At 43.5% G+C, this 14,071-nt stretch overlaps 1 protein-coding gene across 1 annotated transcript in view; it reads right to left on the reverse strand.

Annotated features, from left to right (window-relative positions):
• The window catches only part of LOC126295146 (high affinity cGMP-specific 3',5'-cyclic phosphodiesterase 9A-like), a 2,007,270-nt gene that overhangs the window by 596,006 nt on the left and 1,397,193 nt on the right, over positions 1–14,071 (reverse strand). Inside the window, exon 3 of the mRNA XM_049987432.1 lies at positions 1,549–1,593. The gene's annotated coding sequence lies outside the window, so the exon portion shown is untranslated. The remainder of the gene's footprint in view (positions 1–1,548; positions 1,594–14,071) is intronic.

Below are 14,071 nucleotides of genomic sequence, written 5' to 3' on the forward strand. Positions count from 1 at the left end.
CCACAGATGTTAAGTCCCATAGTGCTCAGAGCCATTTTATATTTCGAAGTCATGCTAAGCAGCCGATGTCTGTAATTAATTTGTGTCTTAATTCATAATGGCTGCGGGATCGAAACAGTGTCTGCTGTTTCGGACATGTGCGAGAGGGTAGTGAGTGCATACGAGGGCTATCCACAAAGTACATTACGTTTTTGAATTAAAAATAGATGACGTATTGGAAATTTTTTTTATTGTATACAGATGAAAGCCACACTTAAATACTACTTTTCTGCTTAGTTGCCATTTAAATTAAGGCACTTATCGTAGCGATGGACGAGCTCGGAAATTCCTTCGTCGTAAAATTCGGCCGCCTGCGCCTTCAACCACGTGGTTGCCTCTTCTCGAAGCTGTGCGTCGTCATCAAAACGGTGCACAGCCAACCACTTCCTCACTGCTGGGAATAAGTGGAAGTCGGTCGGTGCCAGGTCGGGACTGTACGACGGATGAAGAAACAACTCCCACTTAAAAGATTCGAGAACTCCACGAGTGGCATTTGCCGTGTGGGCCCGGGCGTTGTCGAGAATCGGCAAGATCTTTGAGCCCAACTTTCCAATGCGCTTGTTTTGTATTGCTCTTCTGAGGTTCTGCAGAGTTTGGCAATACCTTTGAGAGTTTATTGTAGTGCCTCTTTCCAGTAAATCCGCAAAAATCGTATTTCTACCGGGTTACTGATTAACCACGTGGCTGAAGGGGCAGACGCCCGAATTTTACGACGACGGAATTTCCGAGCTCGTCCATCGCTACAAGTGCCTTAATTTAAATGGCAACTATGTAGAAAAGTAGTATTTAAGTGTGTCTTTCATCTGCATATAATAAAAAAAATCCCAATACTTTATTTATTTTTAATTCCAAAACGTAATGTACTTTGTGGATAGCCCTCGTAATATTCTGAATAGTAACAGACGTCAGGAAACGTGCCGTTTCCGTACTACAGCTGTTTGCTAGGTAGGTTTGCAACAGGGTAGTGACGGTGGGGGAGGCGGGAGGGGGTGGGGTGGTTAAGTGGGGTCGGCTGATGTCATTTGACATCTGTCCTGCCTCTCTTGACCTGCTTCGAGCCTCATTCACCAGTCTGTGAATGTCAGAGCAACATGGTTGAGCACACGTTCGCAGGATACATCGGCATGGTGCTTCCATAAGGAAGAGCTAATCATCGCCTTCATCAACTTCGTTCTCTCACGATGTCCGACTATATCGCATTTTTTTTTTTTTTTCGACGCAACGACTTCGAGAGAGGGTACCTTTACTGTCAGCAGGCGTGAATCTGGCGCTCCAAGGAGACGCCGAGCACTTTTCTATTGAATCCTAGGCTCTTTTAGTCGACCTATATAGTCAACTGCTTCAGATGGACAATTTCTTGTTGCATCGTAACCTGAATCTGCACGCTGTAAAAGTTGGCTCGGATGATACCCACTTTCGGCTACAATGTAATACAGTTTGCAGCTACTCGTCTCTTGTGAAGTTATTCTTTTTCAGTTACTGGATAAAACTCAGTTTAAAATTACTCACATACTTCGAGAAGGCGAAGACGTTACTGCATTACTTCCGTATTACCTAGAAGAAAAAGAAGAAAAACATTATTAATTGCACTGTATGCATCATGATGTACTACGCTACTAGCGGCATGTGGAAGGCGTTTCAAAGTGATCAAGAGGCAAAATGCAGGGAGGCGAAGTACGTTTTGCAAGGCTTCAACAAAGAGAATTAATAATGTAAAAGACCAATAGGTCAAGAGAATAAATTCATAAAGCTGCAAATCCTAGACATTACAGAACCTAACAAGAACAAAGAATTCAAAATACTGCCTGAACTGTCACGTGCAGACCTAACGAATGAGAGTGAGTCCGTCCGATTCAAGAATTACGTCTTACAACTTCTTCCCGACAAATAATAGATACCGTGGTTATTAGCCCATTAAGTCCCAAACTAATATTTTTAAACTGAAGTTTTCATTCCTTAATTATAATGTACATACTGTATGAACCACAATACGTACAAAAATAGCCAAAAAATATTTATACATTCTGATATAATGGCCGTCCTCAAAATAGGACGCTGGGATCTAACAGTATCGTATAGCATACTAAACTGTATTCAAGTGTTAACTATTTATTTCTTGTGAAATGGTACAGAACACTTCATACACAGTGTTACACGGCATTTCACACAATATGTTTTTGCAGAATGAGATTTTCACTCTGCAGCGGAGTGTGAGCTGATATGAAACTTCCTGGCAGATTAAAACTGTGTGTACCCGACCGAGACTCGAACTCGGGACCTTTAGCTTTCGCGGGCAAGTGCTCTAGCATCTGAGCTACCGAAGCTTGTGTAAAGTTTGGAAGGTAGGAGACGAGGTACTGGCAGAAGTAAAGCTGTGAGTACCGGGCGTGAGTCGTGCTTCGAAGCCGGCACGGTAGCTCAGCGTGTTCAGTCAGAGGGTTAGCTGCCCTCTGTAATAAAACGAAATGAAATAAAATAAAGTGAAATGAAAGAATAATACATTAGCACAAACTACAGAAAGGGGAATGTGTAAATACCTCTGTCCATCTGGAACTGTATTATTTACTAACGGATAACATAAAAGAGGGGCCGTTACTTACCTCAGCAACAAAATCTGATAAAATTACCTTGTTCTAAAAAGAAAATACATCAGCAGTAGTGCAGCAATACAAATAACTGAAATGATGAGACCAAGTCCCAGTGTCCCATTTCGAGTACACCAAATTTTATGACACTGGAAAACAGTGAATATAAGTCCAATTGCGCTAACAATGCAAGTACTTTAAAAGACAGATTATGCACTATAAATAATCACGAAATGATCTTTGCCACATATTTCAAATATTACTAAATTTATACAGGCACATTTGCACGCCGTGCGTGAATTTCCTCGGTAACGCGAAATCTTAATTAAATAATTAATCTCTGACAAATAAATAAAGCCTATGGCACAGAACTGCAGCGCTATGCCGCTGATAAAACAAAATACAATTACGACACTCTTATGTTTCTTCAAGAAGAAGGGGGTCGAAGCACGTATATTTTATTAACTGGCACACCGCCATATTTGATGTTATATAAGAACACTGCGAGTTGCAATCTCACAAAGCACTCGACCCTGTACAGAATCTATATTTATGAAAGTAAGTTGAATTATGTAACTGTAGGCTTATTCGCTGAATATATCTGATTTAAGTAACTGTGTAAACTTTTTTATGTTTAGTGGACAGTCACCTCTGTACGACGTATTTTCATGGCTGGCAAATTATTCTAGTATTGAGATTTAGATTTTGAGTCCGCACCTACCGCAGCAGTCTTTGGAAAGGTTTTAAATACGAAGACCGATTATTTGAGTCTTATTTCACGGTCAACTACGAATGACATTACATTTACGAAAAAGCCATTGTCAAGCGTCTGGTGCCAAATAATTAAACGTCCACGTTCCAGATAAGCAATTATTAATTACAACCAATCACTATAATACATAAGTAAAATTAATATTTTATTTTATTTATTTATTTTATAAATTATCGATAAAGTAAATACCTGTAATAACGAAAAGTGTGCCTTAGTGTTCAAGAAGCAATTAATGGTAGGATTTATTGCTTTCAATTTCCTGTAAGCATACGTTTGTTATAAAAAGCATCAACAAATGACGTAGAACAGCCATAGTTGCAAATTAATAATTTATTGTGTATTTATACATAAATATGTGCTCTGTCCTCAAAATAGGACATTGGTACTTAATGGGTTAGAGACACACAGCGAACAACATGTTGGCGACGGAAATGGCGTGGCTTCCTTCCAGGAATCATCCCGGCATTCGTGTCGGCAACGGGGACATTCCAGTAGGAGCAGAAGCTGGTAAGGAAACACCCCAGCATTACTTCAAACGATTCAGGGGAGTTACAGATCACTTCGTTCTTGCACGGAATCTGGCAAACAGTTGACGCAGGCCAACAGAGAGATGACGTACTTTTGGATTTCTATAAGACCTTCGGCACTGTTCTACAGGTTGTGCCAGGAGGAGTGGACAGTATTCCGGGACATGACAGAAAGGATAATTCGAGACAAAAAAAACTGTAGTAAATGTGGGCTGCGAAATGTATACCTTTAGAACTACGAGCACTCGTTCAGGGGAAGATGAGTGTTTCACAGTAGCGAAAATGACCGAGTGCTCATAGCTCTTAAAGTACGCACTTTAAAACCCATGTTTACTGGACGTCTTTCTCATGATTTGGTCCACATTATCATCTCTCAGAGAATCGAAATAAAGAGCTAGCAGTGGAAGAGATTAGTTTCACGGTATCGAAGATAAGGAAGTGCTTATAGCTCTTAATGCATGCAGTTCAGAGCTATTGTTCACCAGATTTCCTAGCTTCCTTCGTTGATGTCATTTCACTGAATATTGACCATCCCTCCTGGGATATCCTGTATACGGTCCACAGCTAAAAGATACCATCATTCGTGGATTGCCAGCCGCGGTGGTCTAGCGGTTCTAGGCGCTCAGTCCGGAACTGCACGACTGCTACGGTCGCAGATTCGAATCCTGCAACGGGCATGGATGTGTGTGATGTCCTTAGGTTAGTTAGGTTTAAGTAGTTCTATGTTCTAGGGGACTGATGACCAAAGATGTTAAGTCCCATAGTACTCAGAGCCATTTGAACCATACGCGGATTACAGAAGCGTCCGATTCCACCCGTCACCTATGACGCATGACGTCATCAGTATGGTAGCAACGGCTACTTCCAGCGTATACCAAATGACGGCAGTGGTGTCACTACATACACACAACAGCGAACGGGGACAAAAATAAAAATGACACAATAACATCTCACTCCAAAAATAAAATGAAATTAGCAGGTCATCCACGGAAAACTGGGAGTTTAAGGAAAGGATGCAAGCTAAGTATACAACAAGAAAGAAACACCGCACCATCCCAAAACAGATAGCACAAAAAAAATTAAATTACAAAATAATGCTACACCAACTGAGCCACAGGAATCGGCATTTCCTTTATCTATATAGGTCAATCGCAGCTATCAATACGAAACAAGCATCACCTATAACCCTAAAAAGTAAAATAGGACATTTCCCTCGACCTACTTAGCGCAACTGCAGCTATCGATATCAAATAACAAACACCTACAACTCCAAACCGTGGAGTCGGACATTTCCCTTGACCTATAGCTCAACTGCAGCTATCGATGCCAAAAAAGCAGCACCTACAACTCGGAAAACTGAAACCAAAATTCCTGCAACTCAAAAACCCAAATACCCTATATTCACTACATGAATTAAAACAAAAAACAAAACCCACCCACCATAAAGTTAAAAACACAAAACACCATAACGTCACAATTACTTGAAGGGCTTATTTCAATAGTGGTACAAGTCCATTAGGGGGACTGATGACCTCAGATGTCACAAAGTGCTCACAGCCATTTGAACCATTTTGAACCAGCTTCCCGTCAAAAGATACTTAATGAAAACTCTCTGCTTAGAACGTATCTCCATTACAGACACCATTTTGAAGGTTACATATACTGCCGCCATCAATCGGAACTTCATGAAACTATAGGGGAATATTCCACGATGTCCTGCAAGAAATTCCGCATTTTTTTTCCAACTGAAATTGGCCGAGAAAAACAATGTGTTGCATTACTAAAACATCGTCAGGAGCGATGAGACGCAGTTTCATCACTTCGAACTGGAAACAAAACGGCGATCCATGGTGTTCTGCCATAGCACCTCTCCTCCGAAGCAGTTCCAATATGCGCGCTCAGGGGCAGTAAAATAATGGTGACGGTCTTCTGGTTCTCTAAACGGGCTATTCCGTCGGATGTCCTTCCTCACAGTGTAACGATCAACTCTGAAGTGCGTTATACTACCCTTAGTGTATTGAGGAGACGGCTTTAGCGTGTTCGCCGTCACAAAAATGGAAACGAACTTCTCCTTCTGCAAGACAACTAAGCCTCCACACAATTCAGCGCACCCGAGAGGAGCTCACAAACCTTCCTTGCACTGTTCTTCCTCAGCCGACCTACAGCCCGGATCTCACATCTTCCAACATACACCCATTTGGCCCAATGAAGGACGCACTCCGCAGGAAGCAAGCAGTGCGTGGGTGTTGGGCAATTTATTGATGCAGCGCGATGTAGGCTACGTCGCCTACCAGTAGAGGGGTAGCATTCAGGCATACAGGCCCTTCCAGTAAGGCAGTTCCTTCTCTAAATCCTCTCACAAACGAAAAAAAATGGCTGACATCGAAACAAGTGTCCAAGGAATAGAAAAGCAACTGGAATCACTCAACAGATGAAAGTCGACTGGACCTGACGGGATACCAATTCGATTCTACACAGAGTACGCGAAAGAACTTGCCTCCCTTCTAAACAGGCGTGTACCGCAAGTCTCTAGAGGAACGGAAGGTTCCAAATGATTGGAAAAGAGCACAGGTAGTCCCAGTCTTCCAGAAGGGTCGTCGAGCAGATGCGCAAAACTATAGACCTAAATCTCTGACGTCGATCTGTTGTAGAATTTAAGAACATATTTTTTGCTCGAGTATCATGTCGTTTTTGGAAACCCAGAATCTACCCTGTAGGAATCAACATGGATTCCGGAAACAGCGATCGTGTGAGACCCAACTCGCTTTATTTGTTCATGAGACCCAGAAAATATTAGATACAGCTTCCCAGGTAGATGCTATTTTCCTTGACTTCCGGAAGGCGTTCGGTACAGTTCCGCACTGTCACCTGATAAACAAAGTAAGAGCCTACGGAATATCAGACCAGCTGTGTGGCTGGATCGAAGAGTTTTTAGCAAACAGAACAGAGCATGTTGTTCTCAATGGAGAGACGCCTACAGACGTTAAAGTAACCTCTGGCGTGCCACAGGGCAGCGTTATGGGGCCATTACTTTTCACAATATATATAAATGACCTAGTAGATAGTGTCGGAAGTTGCATGCGGCTTTTCGCGGATGATGCTGTAGTATACAGAGAAGTTGCAGCATTAGAAAATTGCAGTGAAATGCAGGAAGATCTGCAGCGGATAGGCACTTGGTGCAGAGAGTGGCAACTGACCCTTAACATAGACAAATGTAATGTATTGTGAATACATAGAAAGAAGGATCCTTTATTGTATGATTATATGATAGCGGAACAAACACTGATATCAGGTACTTCTGTAAAATACCTGGGGTATGCGTAGGGAACGATTTGAAGTGGAACGATCATATAAAATTAATTGTTGGTAAGGCAGGTACCAGGTTGAGAGTCATTGGGAGAGTCCTTAGAAAATGTAGTCCATCAACAAAGGATGTGGCTTACAAAACACTTGTTCGACCTATACTTGAGTATTGCTCATCAGTGTGGGATCCGTACCAGATCGGGTTGACGGAGGAGATAGAGAAGATCCAAAGAAGGGCGGCGCGTTTCGTCACAGGGTTATTTGGTGACCGTGATAGCGTTACGGAGATGTTTAACAAACTCAAGTGGCAAACTCTGCACGAGAGGCGCTCTGCATCGCGGTTTAGCTTGCTCGCCAGGTTTCGAGAGGGTGCGTTTCTGGATGAGGTATCGAATATATTGCTTCCCCCTACTTATACCTCCCGAGGAGATCACGAATGTAAAATTAGAGAGATTAGAGCGCGCGTGGAGGCTTTCAGACAGTCGTTCTTCCCGCGAACCATACGAGACTGGAACAGGAAAGAGAGGTAATGACAGTGGCACGTAAAGTGCCCTCCGCCACACACCGTTGGGTGCCTTGCGGAGTATAATTGTAGATGTAGATGTAGATGAAGGTACAATGGGGTCGCATTGACCAGACTATGTTGCAAAACATGGTTTCGTAGCCGAAAGAGTGTGGAATAGTCTAATATGGCGTATTGAAATACTGAATAAAACTAACCTGCTGTCAGAAAAAAAATGTTGCATTATTTACTGAACGCCCCTCGTATTCATGCTCGCTCAATATATTGAGCAATATACGGGGTGTTCAAAACGTCTCTCCGCAGTGTTGTATGATTATTAGCCTGCCTTGGTTACTTCCCTTCAAGTGGACTCTCCCAACATTCCACTGTTACGTTTATCTCAGCCAGCGTCAGAAGTATCGTCGGGGTGTGTCGTTACGTGTTGACATGAACGTTTAAGTTTAGTTCCTTTGTTCATTTTTGTTACTATTAAAACGCTAACCAGTAAAGAACTTGTGTTTGTAGTCTAACAAATGTTCAAAGCTGGCGGTAAATACACTGTTTCAGTTCGTCAAACATTTAATTCAGTTTTCCCGGACACTCCCTCATCACGATTCTGTGCGATATTTGAATAACAAATTTCGAAGTACGGGTTCAGTGACAGATGCACCGAGAAGTGGCCGTCATAGCGTTTTGTCTGAGGATCACACAGCTGTAAGGAAAAAAATTAGAACTTTTTCCATACAAAGTGACAGCCGTGCAAGAATTGAAAAATGCTAATCATGGCAAGAGACTGCATTATTGTCAATGGTTAAAAAATTTCGTTCACCAAAATTGAAGGGATATTCTTAATGAAACGTTTTTCACTGATGAGGGCGTGGTTTCGTTTATGTGCGTACATGAACTCGTAAAATTCTCGTGTGTGGAGTACTGACAATCCATTGTGTATTCATGAGGAACCGCTTCATTTTGTGAAAATAGGACTTTGGATTGCAATTTCTAGACGTCGGATTGTGGGTCCCATATTTTTCAACGAAACAATAAAGGCACAACGATACTGCAGTGATATTCTGTGCCGTTTCATAGGAGAACTTGTGTTAAGTGAAATATTGGACGTTTATTTTCAACAAGATGGTGCACCCGCGCATACAGCTCGCGTTTCAATGTCACTGCTTGCTGATGTTTTTGGCGATGGCGTAATTTCACAGGGACTTTGGCCTCCACAATCGCCTGACCTAACACCACCTGACTTTTTCTTCTAGGGTGCAGCGAAAGCAACTGTCTATAAAAACCGTCCAGAATCCGTCGATGAATTGAATACAGCAATATCCACTTTCACTGCTTCTGTTACGGAACAAATGTTAAAGCTTGTGTTTGGAAACATGATTAAACGAATTGAATTGTGTATTCAACAACAGGGGGGACACTTTCAAAATTTAACGTGAAAATTTGTAAGTAAAAATGAATATTCAATAAATTAATAACTTGTATTTCACTGACTTTCATTTCGGTATATTCACTGCGGCATACGGCACCCGCGGCTATCAATCATACGGCACTGCGGAGAGACCTTTTGAAAGCCCCGTATTATACCGTTTAACGTTGACATTGAGCACTAAAAGGCAGTTTCTGCCAACACACAGAGAAATTCAGTTCGCTCCGAACAAATTACCGTGCAGAACTCAAAGAAGTAAATGACAAAGGATTTGGGAGAGTGCTGGAGCATAGATGTTACAGCACCATGCGGTGCATTGCGAAATGAAATTCCTGGCTGTTTGGGAAACACCGGATACCTCGTTGTCCAAAATAGCACAAATGGTTATTTTATTTAGAGCAGTTTCCAGGATTGGCAAATACGAGCACAAAAGCAATTTTTTTTTCATCCAACAGGTGTGACACCACGGACTTAAGATAATAGAGGCTTCCATTCAATAACCAGTAAATACTTGTTTTATTCCGCGTTCACCGGTTGTTTAAGTACAGAAATACACAGAAAATAGCAGTCGTACACGACAGAGTATTGAGTTCACTTTTCTAATTTGCAATTAGCTGTTGTTGCGGTGGTGCTTTATGAATGTATGCTGCAGTGAATGAGCTTCAGGTCCATTGAAATGTTTACTGGAAGCTCTTCAAACATTCGTCCGTTCTGCATAATTTCCGCTTGTGTTTTGCAAGGCAAGCGACCCGGCCGCAATACACGCGAGTCTCACATCGCCCAGCGCCGACGTGTGAAGTCAAGAGCTCTAACAGACGCGTCCCGGACATAAACACCGTACAGAAATATCCTGCAGTTCTGGTCCCCTTACTTTCGCGCAATATACAGAGACAATACACGGCGCAATAGATGCTGAGCATGTGTGGGTCAGTTAATAACTGCTACAAACGGAAGTAACCTCTGCCACTTACTCCACAGTCGTTCGGAGAGTTTATTCGTAGATTTGGAAGCTGATAAAGTATTCAAGTGCGTCTAGATGTGCGTAGAAGTTACTTTCATTTTGTAATTTAGTTTCCTAGTAATTTACTACCCATTTAGACCACGTTCAGGCGTTTCGATGCTTCTACGCAGTGCAGTTGTCAAAAACCAGCTTTGGCGAATGTACTTTCTGTGTCCAGGAATCTGAACAGGGTCTAGCGCCAAAATTGTAAAATATGGCAAACAAAGCGAAACTGAAAACTGCAAGCGATGTCTAATAACTGAAAAGATGTAGCTGCTGCGTGCACCCAAGCTCGGCGACAGTCCCATCACTGACAGCTTTTGAGACGGGCCGCTTAGAAGAATATTGGCGCAGGAAACAGTTCAGAGCGTTACTGGCATATTCGTAATTGATGTATCTTCAAGAGTAATACATATCAAGAAAGGGTCAAGGTACAAGATTCATTCTTGATGCTTACTTCTTTGATAATTATAAATTTTAAATAATGATGACAGAGAGTACAATTATCGACTCAAAAAAAAAGGGAAAGATGAGTTACTGAGCAATTTATTCCCATTGAGCTACCAAAAATTCATGCCCAGTAAACAAAAAATTGAAGGCCGCGGTGGCCGAGCGGTTCTAGGCGCTACAGTCTGGAACCGCGCTACCGCTACGGTCGCAGGTTCGAATCCTGCCTCGGGTATGGATGTGTGCGATGTCCTTAGATTAGTTACGTTTGAGTAGTTCTAAGTTTTAGGGGACTGATGACCTCAGATGATAAGTCCAATAGTGCTCAGAGACATTTGAACCATTGAACCAACAAATGTGACGCAGTTGAGGCAGAATTACAGCGAACTGCAAAAGCTAACCAGTCTGTGCAAGAAATTACATGAATACGATCATATTAGATCACTCATTCACGACAGCTGCTAATGTTTCTTTCGAAATAATTCTACAAATAGACAACGGAAGGGAGCAGCAGTCAAACGAAAGGATCGCCTCTACCTTGTTCTCATATGAAATGAGCACAGTTTTCGAGTGATAAGTGACTCTGTTGTTGTTGTGGTCTTCAGTCATGAGACTGGTTTGATGCAGCTCTCCATGCTACTCTATCCTGTGCAAGCTTCTTCATCTCCCAGTACCTACTGCAACCTACATCCTTCCGAATCTGCTTAGTGTATTCATCTCTTGGTCTCCCTCTACGATTTTTACCCTCCACGCTGCCCTCCAGAACTAAATTGATGATCCCTTGATGCCTCAGAACTTGTCCTACCAACCGATCCCTTCTTCTAGTCAAGTTGTGCCACAAACTTCTATTCTCCCCAATTCTGATCAACACCTTCTCATTAGTTATGTAATCTACCCATCTAATCTTCATCATTCTTCTGTAGCACCACATTTCGAAAGTTTCTATTATCTTCTTGTCTAAACTGCACTCCTGGAAATGGAAAAAAGAACACATTGACACCGGTGTGTCAGACCCACCATACTTGCTCCGGACACTGCGAGAGGGCTGTACAAGCAATGATCACACGCACGGCATAGCGGACACACCAGGAACCGCGGTGATGTCCGTCGAATGGCGCTAGCTGCGCAGCATTTGTGCACCGCCGCCGTCAGTGTCAGCCAGTTTGCCGTGGCATACGGAGCTCCATCGCAGTCTCTAACACTGGTAGCATGCGGCGACAGCGTGGACGTGAACCGTATGTGCAGTTGACGGACATTGAGCGAGGGCGTATAGTGGGCATGCGGGAGGCCGGGTGGACGTACCGCCGAATTGCTCAACACGTGGGGCGTGAGGTCTCCGCAGTACATCGATGTTGTCGCCAGTGGTCGGCGGAAGGTGCACGTGCCCGTCGACCTGGGACCGGACCGCAGCGACGCACGGATGCACGCCAAGGCCGTAGGATCCTACGCAGTGCCGTAGGGGACCGCACCGCCACTTCCCAGCAAATTAGGGACACTGTTCCTCCTGGGGTATCGGCGAGGACCATTCGCAACCGTCTCCATGAAGCTGGGCTACGGTCCCGCACACCGTTAGGCCGTCTTCCGCTCACGCCCCAACATCATGCAGCCCGCCTCCAGTGGTGTCGAGACAGGCGTGAATGGAGGGACGAATGGAGACGTGTCGTCTTCAGCGATGAGAGTCGCTTCTGCCTTGGTGCCAATGATGGTCGTATGCGTGTTTGGCACCGTGCAGGTGAGCGCCACAATCAGGACTGCATACGACCGAGGCACACAGGGCCAACACTCGGCATCATGGTGTGGGGAGCGATCTCCTACACTGGCCGTACACCTCTGGTGATCGTCGAGGGGACACTGAATAGTGCACGGTACATCCAAACCGTCATCGAACCCATCGTTCTACCATTCCTAGACCGGCAAGGGATCTTGCTGTTCCAACAGGACAATGCACGTCCGCATGTATCCCGTGCCACCCAACGTGCTCTAGAAGGTGTACGTCAACTACCCTGGCCAGCAAGATCTCCGGATCTGTCCCCCATTGAGCATGTTTGTGACTGGATGAAGTGTCGTCTCACGCGGTCTGCACGTCCAGCACGAACGCTGGTCCAACTGAGGCGCCAGGTGGAAATGGCATGGCAAGCCGTTCCACAGGACTACATCCAGCATCTCTACGATCGTCTCCATGGGAGAATAGCAGCCTGCATTGCTGCGAAAGGTGGATATACACTGTACTAGTGCCGACATTGTGCATGCTCTGTTGCCTGTGTCTATGTGCCTGTGGTTCTGTCAGTGTGATCATGTGATGTATCTGACCCCAGGAATGTGTCAATAAAGTTTCCCCTTCCTGGGACAATGAATTCACGGTGTTCTTATTTCAATTTCCAGGAGTGTATTTATCGTCCACGTTTCACTTCCATACATGGCTACACTCCATACAAATAGTTTCAGAAACGACTTCCTGACACTTAAACCTATACTCGATGTTAACAAATTTTTCTTTGGAAACGCTTTCCTTGCCATTGCCAGTCTACATTTCATATCCTCTCCACTTCGAACATCATTAGTTATTTTGCTCCCCAAATAGCAAAACTCCTTTACTACTTTAAGTGTCTCATTTCCTAATCTAATTCCCTCAGCATCACCCGACTTAATTCGACTACATTCCGTTATCCTAGTTTTGCTTTTGTTGATGTTCATCTTATATCCTCCTTTCAAGACACTATCCATTCCGTTCAACTGCTCTTCCAAGTCCTTTGCTGTCTCTGACAGAATTACAATGTCATCGGCGAACCTCAAAGTTTTTATTTCTTCTCTATGGATTTTAATACCTACTCCGAACTAATCTTTTGTTTCCTACACTGGTTGCTCAGTATACAGATTGAATAACATCGGGGAGAGGCTACAACCCTGTCTCACTCCCTTCCCAACCACTGCTTCCGTTTCATGCTCCTCGACTCTTATAACTGCCATCTGGTTTCTGTACAAATTGTGAATAGCCTTTCGCTCCCTGTATTTTATCCCTGCCACCTTCAGAATTTGAAAGAGAGTATTCCAGTCAACATTGTCAAAAGCTTTCTCTAAGTCTACAAATGCTAGAAACGTAGGTTTGCCCTTCCTTCATCTAGCTTCTAAGATAAGTCGTAAAGTCAGCATTGCCTCACATGTTCCAACATTTCTACGGAATCCAAACTGATCTTCCCCGAGGTCGGATTCTACTAGTTTTTCCATTCGTCTGTAAAGAATTCGCGTTAGTATTTTGCAGCTGTGACTTATTAAACTGATAGTTCGGTAATTTTCACATCTGTCAACACTTGCTTTCTTTGGGATTGGAATTATTATATTCTTCTTGAAGTCTGAGGTTATTTCACCTGTCTCATACATCTTGCTCACCAGATGGTAGAGTTTTGTCAGGACTGGCTCTCCCAAGGCCGTCAGTAGTTCCAAAGGAATGTTGTCTACTCCGG

Source organism: Schistocerca gregaria, chromosome 11, assembly GCF_023897955.1.
Source record: "Schistocerca gregaria isolate iqSchGreg1 chromosome 11, iqSchGreg1.2, whole genome shotgun sequence".
In the NCBI taxonomy this organism is placed as follows: Eukaryota; Metazoa; Arthropoda; class Insecta; order Orthoptera; family Acrididae; genus Schistocerca; species Schistocerca gregaria.